Source organism: Anomalospiza imberbis, chromosome 3 (genome assembly GCF_031753505.1).
Source record: "Anomalospiza imberbis isolate Cuckoo-Finch-1a 21T00152 chromosome 3, ASM3175350v1, whole genome shotgun sequence".
NCBI lineage: Eukaryota > Metazoa > Chordata > Aves > Passeriformes > Viduidae > Anomalospiza > Anomalospiza imberbis.
In genome coordinates this window covers 83,006,425-83,031,061 of record NC_089683.1, presented here as the reverse complement: position 1 = coordinate 83,031,061, position 24,637 = coordinate 83,006,425, and the positions used below count along the sequence as shown (strand labels likewise).

The 24,637-nt window shown below is 46.9% G+C and overlaps 1 long non-coding RNA gene across 1 annotated transcript; it reads right to left on the bottom strand.

Annotated features, from left to right (window-relative positions):
* Positions 1–2,753: 2,753 nt before the first annotated feature.
* On the bottom strand, positions 2,754–13,511 carry LOC137471263 (uncharacterized). Its single transcript, XR_010997491.1, has 3 exons — positions 13,110–13,511; positions 6,203–6,260; positions 2,754–2,856 (listed from the first exon to the last, which is right to left on the bottom strand). It is a non-coding gene; the product is annotated as an uncharacterized lncRNA (long non-coding RNA).
* Between the last annotated feature and the right edge of the window lie 11,126 nt (positions 13,512–24,637).

Sequence of the window (24,637 nt, the reverse complement as noted above, 5' to 3'; positions counted from 1 at the left end):
AGCATGCCATCACCATATGAAAGACTTGAAATATTGCCATTTTATTTCCTTTCTTAAATCATGATGGACAGCTGCTATATAGTACTAATTAAAACACCTTATCTTTTTTTTCACAGATCAAAGTGTCTCCTGTTTGTTTTGTAATGAAGCAGTGTGACACTTTTTGTGTTTGACTTTTTGTCAGACTGTTTCATTACAAACAGAAGTCACTTTGATCTGTAGAGAAAGATAAGATTTTTAAAATTAGTACTATATAACAGCTGCCCTTAATTGTGCTTAAAAATAGAAGAATGGAAGGCTTCAAATCTCTTGTCATATCATGCACTAAAACTTTGTCCTAAAACAGGCAGCAATCTCTGTAAAACACAAAAAAGACATGAATTAGGATTTTTAACAGATGCTTTGAAATTCCAGGATGTAAATGAAATACAAAATGTAAACCCTAAAATCCCAAAATTGGAAACACTATGAGGATCTATACTATAGACTATATATTGTAAGAAAAAAAAATTATTTCATTTGCGAATACCTTTTACAATTACTCTTCACATGGAAAAGTTGAGGGTCTTGCCCTGAAAACCAGCAGGCAAGGGCTAAAAAGAAAATCATGGGACAAATTTAGGACAACCCACAGCCTTGGTGTTCCCTTGGATCCTCTTCACTTCTAGACATTGAAATAGCCACATCTGTTAGGTTTGTATCTGCGATTCTCTATGAACATTGCCTTGAGCAGCAGAGTCCCATTCTTCACTGGCACCTGATCATACTGCAGATGAAGAGTAATAAAGCATCTTTTGGCAAGGAGACAGCACCACTTTCCTGCTGCACTCACATTTTGAATCGGCCTTTCCAGAGATGACTGCCCACAAATTTATTGCCCCTAACTCCAGGTCGGGCAGCAGCTTCAAACATCAGGACCTTTGGTTCTCTGCACTAGCTCTGTACCAAATTTTGGGCCAAAGCCAGACTTCCAGCCCTTCTCTCCAGACCAATTCACAGTCTGGGTGCTGGCTGCCTAAGGGAACTGTTTCATGCTTTCTGCTGGTGGCTGCTCACAGCAGCAGTGATTCACCCTAGAACTTTCTGTCTCAAGGGAATGCCGATGTCAGCAGCAGATGGGCATCTTCCCTGCAGCTGACTCCTACCCATGGAGCTTGCCCCTGCAGGGAGCCAGAGGAATGACTCCCAGCTTTCCCATCTCCCAAGGCCAGAGTCATGTCTCATTTCAGCCAACTGACCAGAATAACGCCACACACGCCAAATACGACCCTTACTGCTGCAAGCACCAAAGAAGGTAGTCTGTCCCATTGATGCAGAGGTCACCAGCACAACTAAAGCACCTGCTCCAGAGGAAAGACTGGAAGGAAACAGGATGGAAACAGGAGGGATGGCAAGGGAAAGTGGCAGCATCCCTGCCAGCAGCACATCTCTGCCAGCAACCAGCACCACATACTTCATGGGAGGTAGTAAAACCCTCGTAGTGGACAGTTATGCAATAGGCTGCCTCGTCTAGCTCGCAGCAATTATTGTCATACAAGATGAAGATTTATATCCCATGTAGGTTTTTAGCCCAGCTGGTGTAGGGGTGGATGATATTTTTATTGCTTCTGTATGGAAAATGTGAGAGTAATGTCTTCCCAAGCTCTTGGCCCCAGTCGTGCTTTCACACAGCAAATTCCACAGGTTACATACTGTGTAATGCAGTGTGTTCCTTTATTAGTATTTCAGGTACAGTATTTTAAGTCATGATCTTTTTCTTTCTCATTCTGGTATTTTAATAAAGAGTAAATGCCTGAATCTTATGCGCCTTCTCCCTGCCAATATTCTTTTCATTCCCATGTCACATCTCTTTCACTAAATTAATAGTCCTAAACTTTCCTTTGTGAAATCCTTTTCTAATAATTTGTATCAACTATCTTTAGACATCTTCTATTTCTGATATAGCCTTCAGAAGTGTGACAAAATCTGAGAACATAGTTTCAAATGTAGACATAATTTCGATTCATAGGAAGGTATCATAATACAGCATTTTCAATGCTAGCTATTGTGATCGCTACTGCTTAAGGAGCCTGAAAAGGACCTTGATGTTTTCCTGAGTAAGAAATAAATAATTTAGGGCCTGTCATGTTACATAAGTAGCTTAAACTGATTTTTCATGTTGCATTACCTCACACCTATCCCTACTGAAATTAAACTGCCAGCTGCCTATTCTTGAGATCCTCATGCTCTCCTCTTTTTGAGTGCTCTCAGCAACACCAATACCCAGGGTCCAGGCAGGTGCAGCAGATGCCATACAGCCCTCTGGCAGTCTTGTGTGGTGGGTAACATATCCACCATCATCCACACGCTACTGGGGAGACAGCTGCTGAGTGTTGCTGCTACAACACAGACCGGACTGCAGCAAAGGTGATGCGAGCCCACAAAGAATGGCTTTGGAGGAGGATGTCTGAGGAGCTAAATCCTTACCTCTGCATGCCCACAGGGATCCTCAGGCACTTTTCATCCAGCTTTCTTCTTAACACCTGCTCAGTACTAGCCATAACTTTTCTTTCAGTCCTCCTCTCTTCTGCAAACCCTGGTGATTGCTGAACAAGGTAACATCTTGTCTTGGGGTGAACACCTATCTCTTGGAAAGACAGCCAATGCCAAGTTGAGAGTGCAAGGCTCAGTGATCCCACTCCATTGATGTGTATTTCTCCATGGGTCAAACCAGCATTTGGCTCATAACCCTAGCTCCACACACCATCTCTCACCTGATGTTGCTGCTTGTGGGAATACCCATCTCTTTATGATTGCTGCTGTTTTTTAATTGTGATCAGTGACTCAGCACAGGCTGGAGGAGTTGCATCAGTAAAGCTGAGAGCAATGGAAAGTGATTTGGCTGAACCTGGATCAGGAAAGCTCCATACCTTCTTTACAGTGACGAGGAAGAGCAGAGTTTGGAAGACAATTGGAAAGGACCTACAGCTCTTCAAGATTTATCTCTTGATACAGACTCTTGGTGCCTTGAAAGGGGCCTCATTAGAGCTGTTTATGTAGAATTGTCTAAACCCTCAGTACCTATAAATCAGCATTGCTCCAATTAATTCAATGAAACTGCCAATTGACACCAGATAAGCATGTAGTTTGTAATACAAATTGAATTGAACCAGATGACCTTCTTTTCATAAATACCTGTGTGGTAGTTTTCCCTCCAGGAGCCCTGCAGACCTTTCCTCCTGGAATCCAGCAGACTCCATGTCCTTGCTGTCTCTCTGGGCACAAAGTAACATCTGAGTGTTAGTTCCATTCCAAAAAAAAAAAAAAAAAAAAAAAACAAAAAAAAAAAACAAAAAACCAAAAACCAAAAACACACACATGAGTTATTTATGAGTTATTTTACAACAGAGACCTATTAGCAAGTCAAAGCAACAGCTTGGAATGGTGGAGGCACAAATGTAAGGAATCTGTGGTATTTGTAAGAAATGCAGATAGCAGATGATTTGACTTATTTCCAAATACTATGGCAAATGTTCCACTTAATGCATAGGGCTGTGCTCAGCCTATTGCATTGCCTGCAGTAGCACTGTATTTATGGACAGCCAGAGGCAAATACACAGACCTTCTTGTAAGAACTTCCTAACCCATACAGCAAAGGGATAACGTTCCTCCTTTCAGCAGCGGATTTCTGGGCATTTGCAAACAGCAAATTCAGCATCAAGGAAACTCTCTGTGAAGCAACTGATTGGAGTTGCTGTACTAAGAGAGTGATTCAGTAGGTTACTGCAGGACAGTGGAAAAGACAGAAATTAAACTCTACTAACCCACTTTCAGGCTACAGTCAATTACTTCTCCAGCCTTGAATTAGAAGCCAAAATCCTGATTGTGCTGGCTGCAATCTTCCCTTTTAATCAGCAGAGTAATACCCACATCTCTCACACCCTTACTCTACACTCTAAACCTTACACTCTTGGTAGGAAGTCACCCAGAAAGACTCATTTACTTTCTTTACAATTATGTAAAAGCAAAGTTCCTCTGGTCATGGAGCAGAGTGCCTTTTTCTGCTCTTTATTTTTCTTTGGAAGTCTCCAGTGAAGACTCTTGAGGAGAGGAAGAAGTCCAAGTTCTCAGTGAGAGACTTCTCAAAACTACTTTGCTCCTCTTTGGGCAGAAGTTGAATAAATTATTGCAGTTCAATCTGAATTTCTTGCTGTGTTTTTGATGGTGATGTTTCAACTCAGCTCATTACTTCAAAACACTGATTCTCTTTCCAGGTGATTTCTCCTTTGCCTGCCTTCCTCTTTCCTATTCTCTACATTACATAGATATTTTTGCTGTTTTCCTACTGTTCATTGCACTATATCCCCCAGGTCTTATCCACCTTATTCTACGTTTTTCCATTTTCTTTCTAATTGTTTTTTAAGCTCAGTCTGAATTCAGTGTAAACTCTCTTTCCTGACTCCAGGGTCTGGATATTTTGTTTCTCCTGATATTGCCTGCTGCATCTTTCCTTTCCTCACTGCTCACCTAACTGTAGATGTCATTACTTGTGTCTGTTCTCTGAGGTGTAGGAGCATTTTCTGCTTTACACATCTAAGTCCATACCCTGCCCACATACTGATTTCCTGCTGGGACAAATACTGGATATACTTGATCCTCAGCCTCCATGTATCTATGCCATGCCTTAATGTCCACAGAAAGAGGATCAAGTTGCCTGTGCAAGAAGACACATCTAAGCCACCTCTCTGCCCTGGAGACTCACAGGGCACAGAATCAGAGCCTGTACCATAGTGTACTGCTCTATCCAAAATGTGAAACAGGTTTTCCTGACTGTACTTGAACAATGCTGCAAAAACTCCACCTATTCAAATATCTTTACCATACCTTCTTACAGTAACTTAAACCAGACATTGCATGTGAGAAGTGCTCAGCACCTCTAAACTTATGACCAAATAGTTGCTGAGCCAGGCAATGAGATAAGAGATAAGAGAAGGCTTCCACAACCAAAAATATGTATGAAGATGGAGCCTATAATCACACAGCAAGCTGGCAATAGGTTAGGTACAGCACTATGTCTCCTGACTGTTTCCACTGGTGCCCTCACCAGACTATATGACATTTCCCTGTCCTCACTCCCTTCTCATCATTTTCTCCATTCCCCCCAAGCCACTCCTCTCCTTTTATTTTAAGAGCTGACTCTGCCATTTCCCATCTATAAGGTGACATATGAAAACTTTCTTAGAAAACAGTCATAAAAAGAAGAACAAAATGAAAAAGAAAGGCCCAATGGAGAGCAGAAAATTACAGTGTCTAGTCCGTATTTACAATAATTATAATTATTATAAAGCACAATAGGGTGTAGAAACCCGTAATTCTCCCAGTGCTTTCTGATTTTTAGATCTATGTTTAGAAAGCACATGTCAGAGAAACAGTCAGAAAAGGAATGCCATGAAGTCACTTTCCTCTCTGTGTTGTAAAACCATTGGGGAGAATATTTGTGTCTGCAGGAACACAGGGACAAGCAGCTTCAGAAATTATACCATCATTGTCCATCCCAGGATAATGTGCTACCTGCTTAAAGTGAAAAAATAAGCATTGTCCTGACACCATTTCACAAAAAGAGGCTCTCCTTTTTCCTCCCTATCCATGTGTCATTTTTACAGGACCAGACATTTCTCCCACTTCTGAGGCTTTGATGACTCTTCCCCAAATGTCAGACTCCACGCCAGCAGCCATGACCCCCATCCCACAGTAAGGCAAACTTGGAGTTGATCCCTTCCTTACACAAACTATGGTGGTGGTATCTGAAGACCTCCTGGTAGCACCTGAGGCAGTCTGACTAACATCTGCCTTATGGGACTCCTTTCCTCATTCCTCTCCCACAGGCAGAAGCATGAATGTAGTGCAAGTGTTTTATTTTGCTCACCAGGTATCACAGACAGAGGAAGCAGCTTTGAAGTGCCCTCATGCTTGCGACAGAAGATGGGAAGGCTTGTGATGTTTTTTTGCTCCTGCAGACAGTTATCTAGCCCACCAGACAGCTCTCCTGGCAGCCCAGAGGAGCTCTACCCATTTGGCAACAAACTGTTGCTCATTGCTGCAGTTTTGCTCTTCAAGCTCATGCAATCTCTTCAAGGAAAGGGATGAGATCTTTAATTTTAGCCAGAGGTCTGTCATAAGAATAACAGCTCATGTTCCTACCTAATTCTCTACAGAGACTCACCTTGAAGCCAAACCAGTCCATTCTGGTCTTCTCCCAGGGTGCAGTGTGAGTCTTGTATCTGTTAGAAGAAAGAGAGAGCTGCCATAATTGAAGTTTCTATTGTGTCCACAGGCGTGTGTGTTGGTGTGTATTTACCTCCACCAGTACCCTTTCCTGGCTCAGACTCTGCCCTCTGTATCCTGTCTCTCAAGCTCTGCTGTTCTGTTCTCCTAAACATCACGTTGCAGCTGCTGTGACATATGCCAACATCTCCTGCAGGGACACTTTATAGCCAGTAGCAAAAGCATTGTTTGAAGCGCTATGGAAGTGCCCACATCCCTTTCAGAGAGCTTGGGACAACTTCTTAGGCTATTTAGCTGGAAGCAGCTACTGGACCATAACTCCTGCTGTGCCAAATGGACACTGAGGACTTTCTAACCAGCAAGATGGATTAGAGGCATTTTCACTGGAAATATATTTCTTTCTAAACACAGGCCCTTAGTTGTCTTTATTTATACACGAATGGGTGATAGCAGCACCTGAATGTAAAAACTCACAGTGAGTTACTACAGAGAAACCTGTCTGAGTAGCAGAGCCATGCTTATTCACATCTGGGTAATTAGGAAATCAACTGAGACCAGCTGTGAATGAAGGGACAATCTGTGTTTTGGACAGGAGTGAATACATCCTGCCCTCAAGCTCCATTTGTGTTTGGGGATGGGTACAGGAATCAGTTCTGTGCATTGCACAGGTGTGTATGAACAAATGTACATGAATGCATCTGTGTGTGTGTGTCTCTTTTTCTTTGAATGTTACACATTTTTTGCTGAAATAAGGGGGAGTGAGACTGCATCATGGATATTCATAAGCAGAAGAGAATAATCCATGGAATATTTATGCCAGTCTGCAAACCCCCTCCCAACCCAGCAGTACTCATCAAGATCAGGCTCAAAAAAAAAGTCACAGGATTATCCCAAAAGTCGAGTGTGTTACCTGCCTTCCCCAGGCATCCCCTCTGCTCTGGTGCAGGCCTAGTGGAGAAGAAGGATGAAGAAACACAAAAGAACTTAGAGGAGTTCTCATCAACACTTATGAACCCTTGCTGTTTCCTAAGGGACAGGTGGAGACTTTTGCACGGTGCCTTCAGCAGGCAAGATGAGCACTGTCCCTGACAGTGAAGAAGGTTGCCAAACAAGGAGGTTTTCCATAAAGAGGGCTGAGAGTCACACCTGGCCAGGTGTTCTTGCTCTCTTATGAGGCCAACTCCCACCCCACCTCAAATGAGACTGCCTGAAGTAGGGAGAGAAGGTGATCAGATAGATGCACACAGAGTTATCTCAGATATGCACCTGCCACTCAGCCAGCGCCAGGGAGACGCCAGGCACAGAAGGAAAATTATTTTTCCTCTGACATTTTTGGTGTGGATAAGAGAGTTCAAGCAGAGCAGAGGAGCCCAGCAATAATAGCTTCTGTTGCCTTAAGCTAAGCTGCTTTATTGCATTGGACTGGTTCATCTAATCAGGGAGAAAGGTGAAATCCCTTGTTTCTTGCCCCAGCTGACTTTCCTCAATGAACAAAGCCTGTGAGCCAAATGCTGGGTGATCCCAAAAGTCAGAAATTGCTGAACAGGGCAAACAGACACACTAGGATTCCTGTGGGCAATGATGTGTGAGCAAGTGAAATGGCTTGCAAATCAGGCTGCTTCTGAAGCCCAGTAGCCATGATCCTCCCAGCCTGCTGGAAACACATCATTCCTAACTTACCTCCTTTCCCATTCTCTGGGATCTGGGCAGCAGCAAGCACCCAAGTGATTTTTGGTACCTAGAAGAAACTTTGCTGAAACAGTTGAAATAAGCATCTATTTTCCATTCGGTGCCTCACAGTTCAGGGTCATTTTCTCTCATTCCTGCCCTTCTCCTCCTTAGCGAGACCTTGACTTGCTGTTTAAAGGACTTGCAGCTCCTGTAAGATATAAACTGTTCCTCCAGAATGTTAAACTAAAGATCTTGATGTACCCCAAATAACCATGAATAGAAGAATAAAACATCTCATCAAGAAGAGCCCTAGCCCAGACCAGTCTCTTTCCATGTCCTGTCACTCAAACATCCCAACTCTGCAGCAAAACTGGGTGATATGGGTTAGAGCCTTGGCCAGTGTGAGATCAGGACGGGGCTGGGGCTGACCTACGAGAATGTGTCCCACAGCACACAGAGAACATTGGTAGTCTAGTTAATTTTACTTTGGAGCCATTCAAGGCAAGGCAGGTATCAAAGGAACAGTTTTGGTGCCAATCTGGCCTCTTTGACCCATGACAAATTCCATATTAGCTGGGGACAGAGTCCAACGGAACCAGCGACGTGTGGAGTCTGACTCTGGTCTTCTCTCTCTGGTGACTGATGCAGCATTAGACACCACAGCGTCAGAGAGGCAACCCCAGGCTCAGTGATCAGTGCAGTGATTGCTCTGAGAAGGGGACCCACCACCAGTATATGGCAAAGGCTCATCACATCACTCGTCTGGCTGTGTGTTTATCACCAGCATCAGCCACAACACCTTCAAGCCCCGGGCTCCAGTGCCACATACCCTTCATCTGCCCAGATGTCACCACCCATTGCAGACAATGTCCAAACCCTCCATCTGCTCTTGAGGGCTGCTGGCTGGCCAGGGCTTACCTCCTTGTCCTTCCACCCATGCTCCTAGCCAAGCCAGGCTTTCCCTGCCAAGCTGGGGTTTTTGCCAGGAGAGGGAAGTACTCTCATGCAGACCGTGGGTGCAGTGGAAGGGTGGGCTGGAAGGTGGACCCTGGGATGACTCCGGTACCGTGCTGTGCCTGATCCCTGTGGTGGATATAATGTGTATCCACAGTGCAAATATCATGAGACCTGGGTGCATGTCCTGCTGCCACGACTCACCCAACACGTGGCCCTGGGCAAGGCTTTTGCCACTTCCTTCTTTCTGTCTCCCTGCCTATCTGTCTTGTCTAATTAGGTAAAAGCTTTCCAGGGTAGAGATCGTTTCTCCTTGGGCTGTGACACAGAGTGGCTGGAAGTGCTCCTAGCAGAGCACTTAACACCCGAGCAGAGCAGACCCTCTGGATATGACAGTGTCAGCAGGAGCAGGCATCCCTAATGCAAACTTATCTTGTCTCAATTAGCAGGCAGCAAAACATCAGACCTTTTGTGGTTTGGTTGGAAAGCTAAGGGTCTCCCCTACAGAACCAGCCTGAGTGGCTCCCTACTCTCAACATACCAGGAAAAGTGTGGCTTTTGCAGGCAGTGCAGGATACATCTCCAAAAAACCTTGCAGGCTTGACTCTAGCACAAAGCAGAAAGGTTTTCTTGATCTATGGTGCTGCTAAGGGAAAATCTTTGCCTGCTGGCTGGAGATAGCTGGAAGACTTCTGAAGCTCAGCCTATCTTGCAAGTAGAGGAACACAGGCAGACTAGAGAAATTTAATACTCCTGTGCAGGGCCAGGAGTTGGACTTGATGATCCTTGTGGGTCCCTTCCAACTCAGCATATTCTGTGATTCAGTGACCCTGGCATAGTTACCACAAGGGCTTAGGGCTGCTCACCTGCGTCAGGGCAGAGATAACATCAACCTACTGAAGACAGTCTCGAGCAGCCTAATTGCTCCCGCAGAAGGAAAACATGGGCCACAGGAGCTGCTCTGGCTCTTGGCTAATTGTTAGGCAGTTGTGCTGCAGGGATTGTGTATCCTGGAGGAAAGGCTGCTGAAGATGGATGCTGGGGCAGCCACCATGAAGATGAGCCTTGTTTAAACACCATGAGGGATGGGTGGACAGAGGAGTACACAGAGGAGCAGGCTCAATTCTCTGTGTCTTGCTCCTCCCTGGGGATATAGTTCCAGGTTGAGGTGTTATGCCAAGGATTGTGATCACCATCTCAGATGAAAATGGTGAGGGCTCTCATCTCTCAGATGAAATTGCTGAGGGCCAAAGGAGAGTAGGGAGCAGGGGTGTGATGGCTGCTGGGAGTTTAAACAGGGGCACTGCAAGGGATTCAAAAGCAGGGTCTCACTTGATCCTTCACTGCCTGCCTGATAATTTCATTTCTGTTTGCCAGTAGATTGAAGATATTGAGACTAGAATGTCATGAGTCTAGCACCACTACAGACACTGCTAACCTCAAATGCAATCACCACAAGCAACATTGCAAACCTGAGGTGTGTGGACATACCAAACCCAGACTCTTCTCACTAAAATCCACATACTCAGGATGTTTCTGACATTGCTTATAAATAACACATTGGCCTTAAATATTCGGAAACCCACAGTTATGTCCCACTAGAATTCATGCCAAACAAAATAAGCAAGTATTTTGAGATAAGTCTATGTGCTTGAGAGCTGCATACTAAAAGTGGTAGTGCCAACAAATGCAGCATTCTTTCTCTTCCTGGTGGACACTGGAGAAGTAAAGTATGTGTCAGGTGGGGTTCTGGCTAAGGTGGAAACTAGGGCTAGCTTTGAGCGTGTGGTTCTGGAAGCCTTCCTCTCTTTCTGCCTGAAGTCTTCTTCTCCCTGCTCTGAACAGTTCACCAGTTTGGCTTGTCACCCTGGCAAGAAGTGCAAGAGAACAAAGCTACCCTGATGGAGATCCATCTACACCGACCAGACAGACTGCAGGACAGGGAGCTGAGCTTTGTGGAGCTTGAGAGGCAGCAAGAGCTCAAGCAGTCTTCCCTTGAGCTCATTCACAAAACGGGAGCCCAGATCCCTGTGAATCCACATGCTTACCAAAAGGAGCCTGGAAATTATCTGAGTGAGAGCACAGATGGAAATCATTGTCATCAGGAAGGCCAAGAGTTTTGCAGGAAGCACGACAGGATCAGATGTTTCAATGGATAAAAAAGAACATCCAGAGCTACATGAGATAGAATAGAAATGTAAGAGATCTAAACCCTCTTCCTCCAAAATACAAGCCAGCACTGACTGACAGGGACAAAATGACATATCTGAGCAGGTTGTTTTGTAATTACCTGCAGCTGCATTTCCTGCCCCTTTTCCCTGCAATGTCTGGCACTGGCCCCATCCCAGATGTAACTCTGAATTAAACCACTGGGAAACTGGCAAGAGTGGAAGGAGGTTCTGTGGAGGGGAAACAAGGAGACAAACTGAGAAACCTCAACTGTGGTAGAGCACACACATCCCCCTCTCGCTTGCTCCCTTATCCCCCCTTTCTCCCCCACCACTTCTGCCAAGGAAAGATCTTGCCTAAGCAAAGCTCTGATGACAGAACAGCCTGCCTTGGATATTTAGTTAGGCAAGGGAAAAAGTTAATTTTCAGACCATCTGTCCTGTCCAAAGAATAGCAGTCTTTCCCAAACTGAGCTAACTCCATGAAATGGCAACAGTAAGCAACATGATATTAAACAATAATAAATCAAAACTGACATCATTTGGAGCACATCTGAACCCTTCCCTGTGGGGGTATCACTCTTCTGTGTGTCAACAGCAGAAAGAGAAAAGCAGAAAGATGCTTAATCTGAATCAGATAAAAGACAGTGGGCCTAAGATGGTATTTCTGAGAGTTCATCCTGCCCCATCCTTTCTCCCTGTGCCCCTTTCCCACTCTCACAGTGCCCACTGCAAGCCTTTTGGAGGGTCTTCTCTGTCTCCTTTGCAGCAGATAACAGTCTAGAACAGCAAAGCCACTCTTAGCTCAGAGGGCTGGGATGGCCCGTCCCCACTGCAGCACACAGCACACCTTCCAAAGCCTCTGCCTTTGCAGTGAAGTCTTTTCTTCAAAACCGCAAGAGGGCTGCCCACCTTAGTCCAGACCAGCCAGCCCAAAAGCTCAGACATATTAGGAACAGCAGGGCAGAAGGGGAACACTTGGGGTGGATTTGGAGTAGAGGATGCAATAAGAGTTTGACAGTGACATAAAGTGACAAAAGAGCAGTCCAAAATAATGGGAATGGCTTGAGAAGACATCCCTTTATCTTTAAACTAGATGGAGACTAATGGGAGAGTATGGGCAGCAGCAAGCTTGGTCTAAGAGGGGTGTGCAGTCCAGACATCTCAGTGACATGCCGCTACTGGGATCCATGCTATGAGACAGAAAACTAGGTTAAAACTCAGATTAAAACCCAAGCTCATCAGGGTGTGTTTATCAAAATGCAATCCCCCCGCTGGAATGTCATGCAAACATACGCAAGGGATGGCTGGGCTTAGCTATCTCCCTGTAAAATACTAATGGAGAAGTGACTTAAGGGAGTTTTGCTCCATGGCCAGTCCTACAGCTGTATACTAAGCGCTTCATTGTAAACCTACGTTTTGTTGCCTTTAATAGGAGCAGAAAAACGAAGCCATTTTGCCAGTGATGTACCAGCAAGGCACACCACTGTCAGGTGTACTGCAGACATAGTTTCTGCTCATGTCACCACTCTGCACACATCCCCCAGGTCGGGATATTTATACCTAGACACATAGAAGTCTCCTCCTTCCCCCATTCAATGCTTTCTTTAACTGCCTGTCCAAGAAACCAGCCAGCAGGCAAGGACAAGGTGCAGGTGGATGGTGTTCAGAGAGCCCAGCTTGAACCTAAAAGCTGAAGGCATCTCTAAACTTGTGCTATGGGCACTGTCAGCCCAGTGCAGGATGGTTCACAGTGCAAGGGCAGTGCCCTCCTTCGGCTACTTCAGCCTTTGTAAGAGGTTGCAGACATCAGGGTGGATGGCCTAAAGAAGGCAGAGTCCACGGCAGTGGGTGAGAAATGTTTTTTGGATCACACCAAAAACCCGTCAGTCTGGGGCTGGTAAGGGCCGTGGGGCAGGAGACATGGGTCCAGGCAGAGCTGGGAGGGGACTATAATACACAGTGCTGCTCTCCCTGCTGCCTTCTCTGCAGACACTGAGATGTGCGTGTGATAAAAGAGATTATTTACAACAAAGGGAAGAAATAAGGTACTTGAGCTTCTTCCTTTCAGGTTTAATGGACTTCTCGCTGGTGTGCCGCTGCTAATGAATGTTGAGTCATGCTGGCCAGATCTTTCTCTTGCACAACTTCTCCCGCCTCCCCAGGTTGTTCTGTATCTGCCCTCTGATACTCTACCTGATGACTAGGACAAGCACCACTGCCAGCAGCAGGTCTTACGCAGTGTTTGCTGAGCTTTAGCAGAACGGGACCCGATTGTTTCACGTTGACCGCTGTTTGCTCGGCCAGCTCACTGTTTGTTCGGCTATTCCTGTCCCACCGCCCCTCCAAAACCCTCCACGGCTGCTCTAGCGGTGGCAAAGGGCGAAGCAGTCCTGGGGTGCAGCCCCAGCCAGACTCAGATCCAGCGGTCCACACCAGCAGCAGCAGCAGCGCCGGGGCCGCCCTGCTCCCCTCTGGTATCACCTGCGCCCCTCCCTGCCCCTGATCTCTGCCACACACCCACCACCCCAGCTCCGCTGTTAGGGCCAAACACCGAGGCTGAAGGTGAAAGCAGCTCTTTCCTGCTGCATCGGACTGTCAGCCATGCAGCCCCCCCGCCGGCTCACAGCAATGCCCTCCAGCGCAAGCTGGGTACAGACTAACCCCAGCAGAGAACGCACCACCTGGAAGCCGCCAGGAGCTTCAGTACAACATGATTAGCCCCCATAAACGCTTCCTTTTCCTTTTCCTTCCTATTTTTGTTCCAGTCTACTGTTGGAGAGGTCTCATGTGGCAGGCAGTGTCCACGTGCATCATTCAGAGGCACCAAGACCATCAGTCGATCTCTTGACAACCTCTGTGCATTGGGCAGCACTTCTCAAGGTCTGGTGCGTGAAACCTCCTATAGCAGGACTGTGAGTCCAAAGACACAGTGTGAGTAGACAGCATTCCCTTGCTGATTCAGCTGAATGTACTGGCATATCATCACGGGAAAAAAGCTGAAGTATTTTCACTGACTCACACGGGTCCAGAGATCCTGTTACATCTATCCCAGCCTATGACAGTGGGTAAAGCCTTCTGTGAGTGCCAGTGCTCTGGGATTGCAAAGGGCAGGAGGGGAAATCCCTTGTGGGGCAGAACTTGGATCCTGTCACCAAGGAGAGCAGAGGCATGGGCTGCAGGGCTGCACAATGAAGAGCCTCGCAGCAGTTTGGGTTCGTCTCTGAATCCGGCCTTCAGTCTCCGAGTGGCTCCGCATGCCAGGGCAGAGTGTCCCGGCATTAAAAATACCAAGGCTGACAGATAGTGTTTATTAATAGCACGAGTGGTGTTTATTGCTGAGCAACAGTCAGCAGCTCGGAGGTTACTGCTGTTACAAGCCAAGGTCTGAGAGCATTGCCACATTGCTCCATTCTCAGGGGAGAGAGGCTCCATCTCTGCAGGCAGAACCCATGGGGAGAGGGTCCTGGCTGCCTCGAGGACCTGCTGTGAGTGGAGAGGACCGGGTTACAGGCACAGCATCCTGGCCTGAGACATAGGACAGCCCCCATGAGCTGGGGGACCCCAGAGCTCCGGAGTGACCGCTTCGGGGTCAGTTAACACTCAGTGCAGTTTGTGTAAATGAGTGCAGAGCAGACTCCAGCGCTGAGCACCAGCCTTCTTCCCAACACCTGCATTCAGCTGCACTTGAGGCACCATTCCCTACCTGTGAAGAGCCTTGGTCTTCTGGGGACTCTCTCAGACCTACATGTGCACCCCCTGCTCTGTCCCTGTCCCTGGCTCCTGCCCCATAGTCCCTGCCAGGCTCTAGGCACCAAGCTTCTGTTTAGGAGGACACTGGTTTTTAACATCCTTGTTTCACAGGAAAAGAAATTGAAGTGTAGAGACAAGAAATGATCCATCAAGTGTGATCTACTGCTTGTGTTCCAGAGACCTCCACAGATTTCACGACTACTTAGTGATCCAGAAGAATCAATGGAGTAGGACACTTTGCCAGGTGTTCTGCAAAGATCTACATGCCCAACTTCACTGAAAAGCTCTGAAACTGTCCTGAAAGAGGGGCAAGAGTTCAGAGACTGAAAAAAACTGAAACCTAATAAGCTGTTGTCATTCCCCAGACTTACAATTCATACTCTGGAGCTGGAGGCCAAATTCACTTTTCAGCAGACATTTCTTTCCAGTTTTTGATCTTACCGTCCCAGCAGATTTTATGTGCTGCTTCCCACTCTCCAGGCTTCTCTCCTAAAGAGCTGTGCTTCCTAGTTTTTACCAGTTTATGGTTAAAACACTACAGCACGATTGTGTTACAAGCAACATCCCACTTCACTCTGGTTCTCCTAATTTTTTCCTTTTTCTTTGTCATCACAGGCAACATGCAGAGGTCTCCCAGGGAATGTTAGCCCTGGATTATCTCATTACATATTGCTTTAAGGGAAGATGAGTTGCAGCTGGGAAACTGATCCACCCTGCCCACACAGCCTGCTGCACACCTGGAATTAACATTACTTGACTGATGAGCCCAAGTCCTAATCAAAGCGTGACTTTGCTTTGGAGTCAGGCAGCGAGGAGCAAAGGCCCAGGGACAGGCTGCCATGTAAGCATTGCACAGCACACAAAACTTCTGCTCGCCACTCACTGCCTGCTATCGAGGAATCTCTGAGTACTCAAGAGAGGCCACCAATTAATTCTTCTTTAACGCCTCACTGTTAATTCACTTACAGATCAGGCCTCAGGGCAGCTGAATACTGTTATCATTGCTGTACTGTTATCACCACTAATAGCTGAGGAAACTGAGGCACAGACCAGGGAAGTGATTGACACCACACTAATTAGGAAACAAGGGATAGAACTGGGAAGACAACCCAAGACTCCCAGCTCTGGCAGAGTATCAAGGTACGGAATCACCTGTAATGCAGAACACCATAATTTTAGTGAATTTCTTTTACACAAAGGGCTTAGCAAAAAGAATCTTGCAGAGATGCTACAGCTTTGCTTGTCTTGGCTACAAGATCCTATCCAAAACTCCTTTCATTCTCTGTAGTATCCTCCAAGCAGGCTTCCCATCCTTACACTGCCTTCCATCTTTACTCACACCCTCTCACCCTCACTGAGTTAGAGATCTGTCATCCAGTGCTAGCCAGCACCCCAGACTCAAAGGATCCACTGTTTCCTGGTGTCCTCCAGGCTGCTTGGACTGAAAGAGCCAAGGATCTAGTTCACAGGTATCCACAGAAAAGATTTTTGTCACTAGCATGTTCACACACTTATCAATCTGAAGGAGAAAATGAGGAGTCCCTGGAAGCATTAACATCTGTTCACACAGGCAGGTCTGCGTGGAGATGCAGATCAGGCGCACAGACCTCTTGTGCTCTCAGCTCAGCAAAAGCAAGGTGCCTTCTCTCCTCCCTCAAGGACCCTTAGTCTAGATCAGGGAGCTGGGCCATGGATGTTTAGTCTGGAACGGTCTGTGGAACACGATTTGGTGGTGTTCCCGTGATATTTCACACAATAAGCTTAGGGTGGACAATGCAGTTGCTTTGTGAGACACGGTGATGCTGTGTCTTGTGACACAGCCTATTAGCAGATTGGCTAATGCTGGGTGTGCAGCTGCTTTCTGTCACGGGAAAGGCTGAAAGCAGCCAGAATATACCTGTGAATCCTGCCTCTAATTATTTAGAGCAAAACACACTGTGCTCCTGGTTTTCCTGCATCTGTGTACCTTGCACACACATGAAAAATAACAGCCAAGAACCCGAACAGAATTTCCCCTTTATGCCTTACTGCTATCCTGCTCAGTAAACAGAATTATACTTAAAATAGGCTATGGTAGAGATACAAGGAAAGACACACAGATGCCCACATTTCTTTTCATGAAGAAACTTGCTAATCAGCCAAATGGATTTTGCTACTTGTGCTTACCCTCAGCTGCCTCTACAGCCTGTATTTAAAACATTTTGCCTCTTTACAGGATCTGTCTGGCAGCCCTCCATCACTGCCGAATTGTGCTGGGGTGGGGTGCAAAACAGCCTGATAAGGGAACATAGCATTTTTTCCTTAATTTCACCAAAGCCAAGATCTCCCCTTCTTGCTAAGAGTGGCTTGGTGCTAGCAAGTATCCCAGCAGTGAACTTCCTGTGAACTGATGGGAACAGCCCTTCTCCTGTAGCAAGGAGACAACATCTGAGAGCTGTGGATAGAAAAACGAGGTAGTCAGCTAATAAAGAAAATTAACCCAATGGACATGATTTGCCTACATTCTCCAAAGCTGGAGTTCTTTTATAAGGCTTGCCGCAGAAAGCTCTTAAGGATAACAACTAATCCCTGGATAAGGGTCAAAGTTCTTGTTGGGCATTAAAACTTGGTGATGTGATTAAAGAAAAAGTGAAAACTTGCTGCTTGGAGCAGAGCCTCCAGTGAGGAAGCTGCAGGGTGCCAGCACTCTGGTCGGTTCTGAGTGATCCCAGGACACTGGAGATGAGGAGCTAATGGGTTTGGCTCATGGTACTGGGATGTCTGGGGTACCTGAAGGGGATGTAATGATACTTTGGTGTGAAGCAGTGTAACAGCCCTCTGAAATGTGCCCCAGATAGGCAGAAGGTGAATACCCTGGCACAGAACAGCTAGAACTTCACCTCTTTACCAACATTTCTTGAAGGTCTCCTCTGGAAAAAATATTTAGCAGTTGCTGTGGATACCCCTGATAGGATGTCTGGGGTTTGTGTGTATTTACAGCCCAAGAGGCAAATAGAGCTCAAGTGACTTAAAACTGAGTGAGAAACAAGACAAGGATGTATATACAGCTTTCCTGGGGGTTTAGGAAAGGTTTGAGATTGACAACATGAGAAGATGGGGAGTGCATTAAAAATAGGGTGAAACCTGGATGTAAAGGAATATGGCAAGAGCCTGAAGAGCAGAGTCTGAAGCATGCCTGAGGGGACTCACTGGCAGGATTCAAGGCTAGGAAGGAAAGTCATTGCTGCCAAACCACTTGCCCAGCTGAACCTCACAGCACTTTGAAAACTAATGCAATCTGGGCACATTTGCCTTCTGAGCTTTTTTGTATACTTGGGTCATATTGGATTTCATATCTTCAGGAGAATGAAAGACCAAAATCTTTTTGGTTTGGCTAAAAGGAGGTAGTTTTTCACACCACACTGGTTTTGTGCTGGTGTAAGTAGCACAAGATTCTCAGCGTTGGCCATCTTGGACTCTGACAGGTGCCTCTTCATCTGCATAGTCAATAGCCACAGGATCTCACGATCCCCCTGTGTGGAGCAGGGCTCTCTGTAGCAGGGGGATGCCAAGGGGCTGCCCAGGGAAAGTGCATCAGGTGCTGGGGAAGATGGAAGCTCAGGCCCTTCTGCAAACCCTCATGATGAGTTTCCCAGCACTCAAAACAATTCAAACCAGTGAGAAATGTGCCCATGGGAGTGCAGGAGATTTCATAACTGGGAGGGTTCCCTGCACCTGGAGCTGTTAGATAATCTCAGTCCTGCCCCACCCCACTCCTGAGACACAGCCAGCCTACTCCTCCTCATCCTCCCACCTCAGCTCACAGGGCATCTCTCACCTTCCATTCTCACTGCCTTTGCACTATGCCCTGCCTCTCCCAGCCAACAAAGCCCCTCCTGAGCTGTGCCTTGTTGTTCCCCCTCCCCCCATCTTGTTTGCTCCTGTCTCCTTCCTGGTATTTATACCAGATGGAAGGAGATGCTGTTGGTACCCAAATACCTGTTGAGGTTCTCTCTCTAATGGTGGAGAGGAGCAGGGAGATGTGGACTGCCACTGGGACTGTGTGGTGAGAGGCCAATGACTTACCTGCTTTGGGAGAAGGTATACAGAGAACTCTAACCATTTCAGCAAGATGGGAAGCCCTTTACTAACTGGAAATAAAATAAGAATTAGTAAATTCTTTGTGTCTGTCAAGGATCCAAAAAGGGAGGATGGGATTTGTCTTATGCATGGAGGAATCAAGGCAAGGGAGGGAAAGTGAGGTATTAGTGATCCAGTTGGGAACTGAACTCAACTCCCTCTCTTCCCACACCTCTGCTCTCTTCTACAAACCAGGACTTGCTGACTCCCACGGTTCCTTCAGCTGTGCTAGGCAATCCCTATCTGATGGCGAGGCAGAAACGCGGCTCACCAGATGACTGAGCATAGCTACGTGCAGGACCGCACTGCATCCACTCCGTGGGCACCACCACCACCACCCCAGCACTGGAAGCCTCCTGACTCAGCAGCACCAAGGAGAAGGTTCTCCCATGAACTCCCTGAGCTGGCACCTCCAGCAGAAGTGATTGCAAATTCCAGAGCAAACTGAGAAATCCTCCAAAAGGATTTAGAGAGATTAGAAATGAGCAGGAAACAAAATGAGATTTAACTTGGGAAAAGATAAGCTAATGCATCTGGGGCAAAGCTGCTTTGCAGTGGGAGGGGACACCCTGGAAAGCAGAACTGCCAGAAGAGGTTGAGAAAGAGCAACCATGGAGAGATGCTTCTAGAGAGAGACATAAGGGGATATGTTCAGAGCAGCTGCCTCTTCTATGTTTTTGGAGTGATTCACCTATGAGTATGTTCAGCAGTAGACAACTGTTGAAGGGAAAGGAGTATTTTTTTTTGTATATAAAAGGTGTTGGGATATAAGAAAGAGGAATGATAGATGGCAGAGCTCGGTGAGCTGACACCATGGGATTTAAAATCCATTTTACGTCACTGGCCAAGAAAATACTCCAGAGGAGACATAATCAGACTCCACAAGCATATGAGGGTCTACATTAGAGAGAAAGGGAACACACCTGTTGCCCTGATTTTTAAGTGTTATGTCTTTTTTTATAGTTCTTTTAAAAGTTTTAAAGTTCTCATAAAACTTTTTTAGCCTTCTGATAATGTTTACATATTTAAGAGTCAGAGTTCCCACACAATTTCATGTATAAATAAAATAGTTTACATATTTCTCTGCGGGTGAAGAGAAATGATTAATTAATCTTTAGACCAGTAGAGTTAGAGAAGTAGTAATTCCATCCTCCAACCCACAGGCACCTTTAGAATTCTATAAATACCAGATGTCTAAATAAAACTAAGTCTTTTTCTCTTTTAAACTTACCAAACTTCTGTGTACTCATTTCATGCCCAATAACAACACACACCTGCTGACACATTTGCAAACTTAAGGGTGAAATTAAGTTAGAGAAAAGAGAAGATAAAGATAAGGACAGAGTCCAGGCAGTGCAACAGGTTAGGCTGTTCAGGACAGCAGCACTTGGTTCACCACAAGACAATCTAAACCCATAAATGGTTCCTCCTGGGATGTCTCTGAGTCCATGACTGGTCCCAACAATTCAGCAAGGGTGTGGATCACACTCAGTCCCACAAAGTGACTCACAAAAGTCACAACCACTTGCACTGTACATCCAGCCACCCCAGTGGGGCACTGGTGCAGAGGGCAGTTCCACTCCCTGACTCATCAGCACCTCATCCGGCAGCTCAGCCAGTTCTCCCAGGTGCTGTGTATCAACTAGGTTTACACTGCACATCCACAACACAGAGCTCTGGGTAGCCAATACTGCAACAAAAAATTTGCCCTCAGCCTCAAGACCAGCGTCAGATTAGTCATTGAATAACTCAGGATGATCCAATGACTCATAATTTATTATGCCTATGAAGACTGGAAACAATCCTATCCTGTGCCATTGACCCCCATTCACCACACTACTCGTAGTGAGATAAATCAAAGTAAGTAGGAGTTAGCTTCTTATCCCCAGGAGCAACACCTTGGAACAAACAATCTGCTCAGGAGTCTTCAGGCTGCTTCTCCCAGATGTGAGGTCCTTGCAGTGCAAAAAAGAAGATTTGAGCCTTCCAGCAAGCTTTTCAACATAAGGAAGGGGACTTGGAGGGAGAATGGACAAATTGGAGCGGTGAAGAAAAAAAGTAGAGATGATGAACAGGAAGTTGCATTTCCAGGAGTTAGTATCTGCACAGGTGTCTGAGTAACCAGGTGAGGAGTTTCTTTGAGAGGAATGAATAAATCTCTATTGGGGCTTTTGCTTCTGCTCTCATGCTGTCAGAACTGAGGACAGAAGGAAGGGCAGGGAGAGATGCTGGTGGGAGTGGGAGTCTTGCTTCTGGAGAAGAGACCAATGATAGAAGAATATACTCCCTGGTATCCATATGTTTGTGGCACAGGGTGGATGCAGTACCAGCAGATTCTCTGTAGGTGAGAAGGACAGGAAGGCCAGGCAGTGAGATGGCAGTTTGGACACCTTTCCAAAGTGTACACCATGGCTCAGGAAGGAGTTATGGGCAAATGAAGGTGAAGTGCTCTGGCCTTAAAAATCTCTGAAGAGGTGATGGAACTGAATTACTTGCATAAGCTGATCATTTTGCTCATCTTGTGCTGCCTCTCCCCCTTTTTATCTCTCCTTAGATAATGCTCCCACTGGAAAGGGTTGCAAGGGCTCAAGGGCTTGCATCAATCATACCTTTCCTTCACCACAGTCATATGACCAAGATTCAGAGATAATGCCATCTGGGGCCAAGGCTTTCCACCTCAGAACTACCACATAGGTTGGGAGCAAGGCATCCTGACCTTGGGATTACATGACCCTCCCTGGGGAATGTTCAGCAGGAATAGGAATACTCATCACCAGTCCTGGCAGGGGGCTGAGCAGAGCCAGATACCCTCCCTAGCCTGGGTCCCACCATGCAACACTCTCCAAGCATGGAGCACACCAACAACTCTCAGAATAGCTGACAAAGGAGGGGTCAAAGCAAACCTCGAAGTAAAGCCCTCCTGTGCTGGCATCCAGCTTGCAAGATGCTTTCCCCCTGCTGCATGCATCAGGCTTGGCCAGGAGATGGGCAATGTGGTGGGCTGGGCAGCAGAGGCATGTGGGTGCTAAACACACAGAGAACCCTATGGCAGCTAGCTGTAGTGGGCAGCCCCGATGCCTAAAGTGATGCTTGGGAACATGCAGGCTAGAGAGAGATGGGGCTTTTTTTTTTCATTCCCAAAGAAGTGTTTGGGGCATCTGAAAAAGAGAGGTAAAATTATAGAGTACGAACCAGCAAGATTAGCCCCATGTTACAATGTACAGGTATAGTCCAGAATTGCAGATATTTCCTGACGTCTCTCAGTTGTGGATGGGCAGCATTGCTCACTTGGATGTATGAAGACAGCAAGTGTAAAGAAATCTTTATGGAAAGGCTTTTTTGGCCTTGGGAAGCCAGCCTTGGGCAGGTAAACAGGGGGCACTTGCCCAGCAAGCCTGCTTCCCTTTATATGTCTGTAATCACCTCACACAGACAGTGAGTTGCACCTCTGGAGATAGTATCCTGAGGTAGGCAGCCAGCAAACCTCTACATTTGAAGGGGAACCTGACCCTTCTTCCCTTCATGATGCAAATCCCCTGGGGTCCTTCCACCTCCCCACACAAAAGGGCAAGTCTTCCTCAAAGCTGTGGTCAGGCACTCTATGCATTCCTTTCGCACCCTCCTTCCCTGCTGTGCAGGGGATATCGCCTCCCTGCTCTTATCCACAACTCGCCACCTCTTACAAGATATGGGGTACTTGGCTGGAGGTCCAGGCACAAGTGCCTGGTTGCTCTGGGATGACCAGCAGCTCACCCACCCCATCGTGCAGGGTGTCAGGTGCTGTGGGGCACAGCAAGGGCCAGCAGCTGCTCGTGGGGTGGCACAGTGCCACTGGGGCCACACTGGCCTGGCCCCAAATGGGGAGCTGGGAGCAAGCACGGTGCAGACCTTGTGCTGGATGATCTGGATTAGCCTTGAATTTCAGCCATCCCAAGCACAGAGAGACTGCCTGCTCACTTACCACATGAACTACTATAAAAATACCCGTCTCTCACTACCAAAGGTCCCATGGGCCGACAGTGGAGGACATGTCCTATGAAATGAATTTCCTTTGGGCTTCCAAAGTTCTTTGTGGGACCATGCTGAAAGACAGGAGATTTATAGGCATTTCTAACACAGACACTGTAGGTGGTGGTGGAGCCCAGGCAGAGCCTGGCTGACTTACAGACCTGATGAGCAGTGCAAAACATCAGCAACAAGGGGTTAAACCAGCTAGCAGATGCCAAAAAGGAGAGACAGACAGGGCTTCAACCAAAAGCACTCTTTATTCCATTGCTAGTGGGATATTCTGTTGTGTCTGCCCAGGGCACCCTTTTCTGCCTTTCACGGTGCCTCTGCTCTCTGAATCACACAGAATAAATGCAGCAGGCACGAGGAAAGCATCAGCTGGCTGCCTGAAGATAGCATTTTAATTAGCCAGCAAGCAAACGTGGACGTGACCAGAAGCCTTTCAGGGAAAGTTCTCATGCACATGGTGAAAGGCTGTATGACGAGATCAGAGTGCCAGCCTGAAAACCTGGCCTCCCTCCATGTGTCCCTGCCTCACCTTGGGCCACGGCACAGGCAAGCCAGGTGCGAACTCTGGGTAGGGTGAGGGCCAACTGCTCTCCCATCTCCCAGCCTCTCCAAAGGCAGGGTTCTCAATCATGTACAGCCTCTCCAACCAGCCTGAGCTCACTTCCACCACCAAACTATGATCACATTTGTCACAAGAGATGACAGCCCAGTTACATCCACCCTGGAGAATAAAGAAGAGCTGGACTGCTTCCAGGGCCTCAGGTAACCCCTGTCAGAGCTGGCTTGGGCAGGGTCTTGCTGCAGTTGTTTGAGGCAGATACCTTGGCTCTGCTGCATCCACACAAATTCTATGATCTGTCCCATCTGAAATATGCCATCCAGTGACTGTCTCATGAAGTAGGTGGCTACCAGGTCACCTCGCTCTGCAGATACCCTACTTCTTCTGAGCCCTTAGAGGAAGGAAAAGAGAGGGGCACCAGGAGTAGCCAGCCCAGCGCGCCATTGGTGGGATGGAATTTGATGTGTTGGGTTTGATGTGCTGATGAGGGTTTGATGTGTTGTGACTGGCAGGAACATGCTGACTCATCCATACAGGAGACCTGGGTCCCTTCATGCTGAGATTTCACATCCAGCTCAGGCCAGGGGAGAAGCACTTACCTGAGGGTTTCAATTTTTCCAATTTGATGACTTGTAAACATTTCCCAGGTCACAAACAGGCAGAGCAGGTCTCCTGAAGAGAGGCTTGCTGTCTTCATCACCTTGCACAGCCACAAGCGAAAGAGCCCATAGATCCACCCAAAACAAAAGCCAGTGGTGAATATAAAAGGGAAGCAACTCCTTTGGGTTCCTCATGCAGAAACATCCAGATGGCTCACGTTCTCACCTCACTCCTGCAGTCCACAAGATGTTACTGAATACAAAATGTCCTCAGGTAGTCATCTTCTTTCCTCCGCTCTGCCCTCTGCTGAGGCAGTGACTGTTGAGCTACTTGAGTGCATCCTAAATAGAAGCCAGATTCTTTACCTTTGCAAGAGCAGGAATGATGCAGCCATGAACTCAGTGGTCAGTATTACCCTAAGTGAGTTGCCTCCCAGACATCCAGGAAACATCCTGCATGCTCCTTTCCACTGTGGACAGATGACTGACACATGACATATTCATCTCCATGGATAACAAAGAAATTACACCAC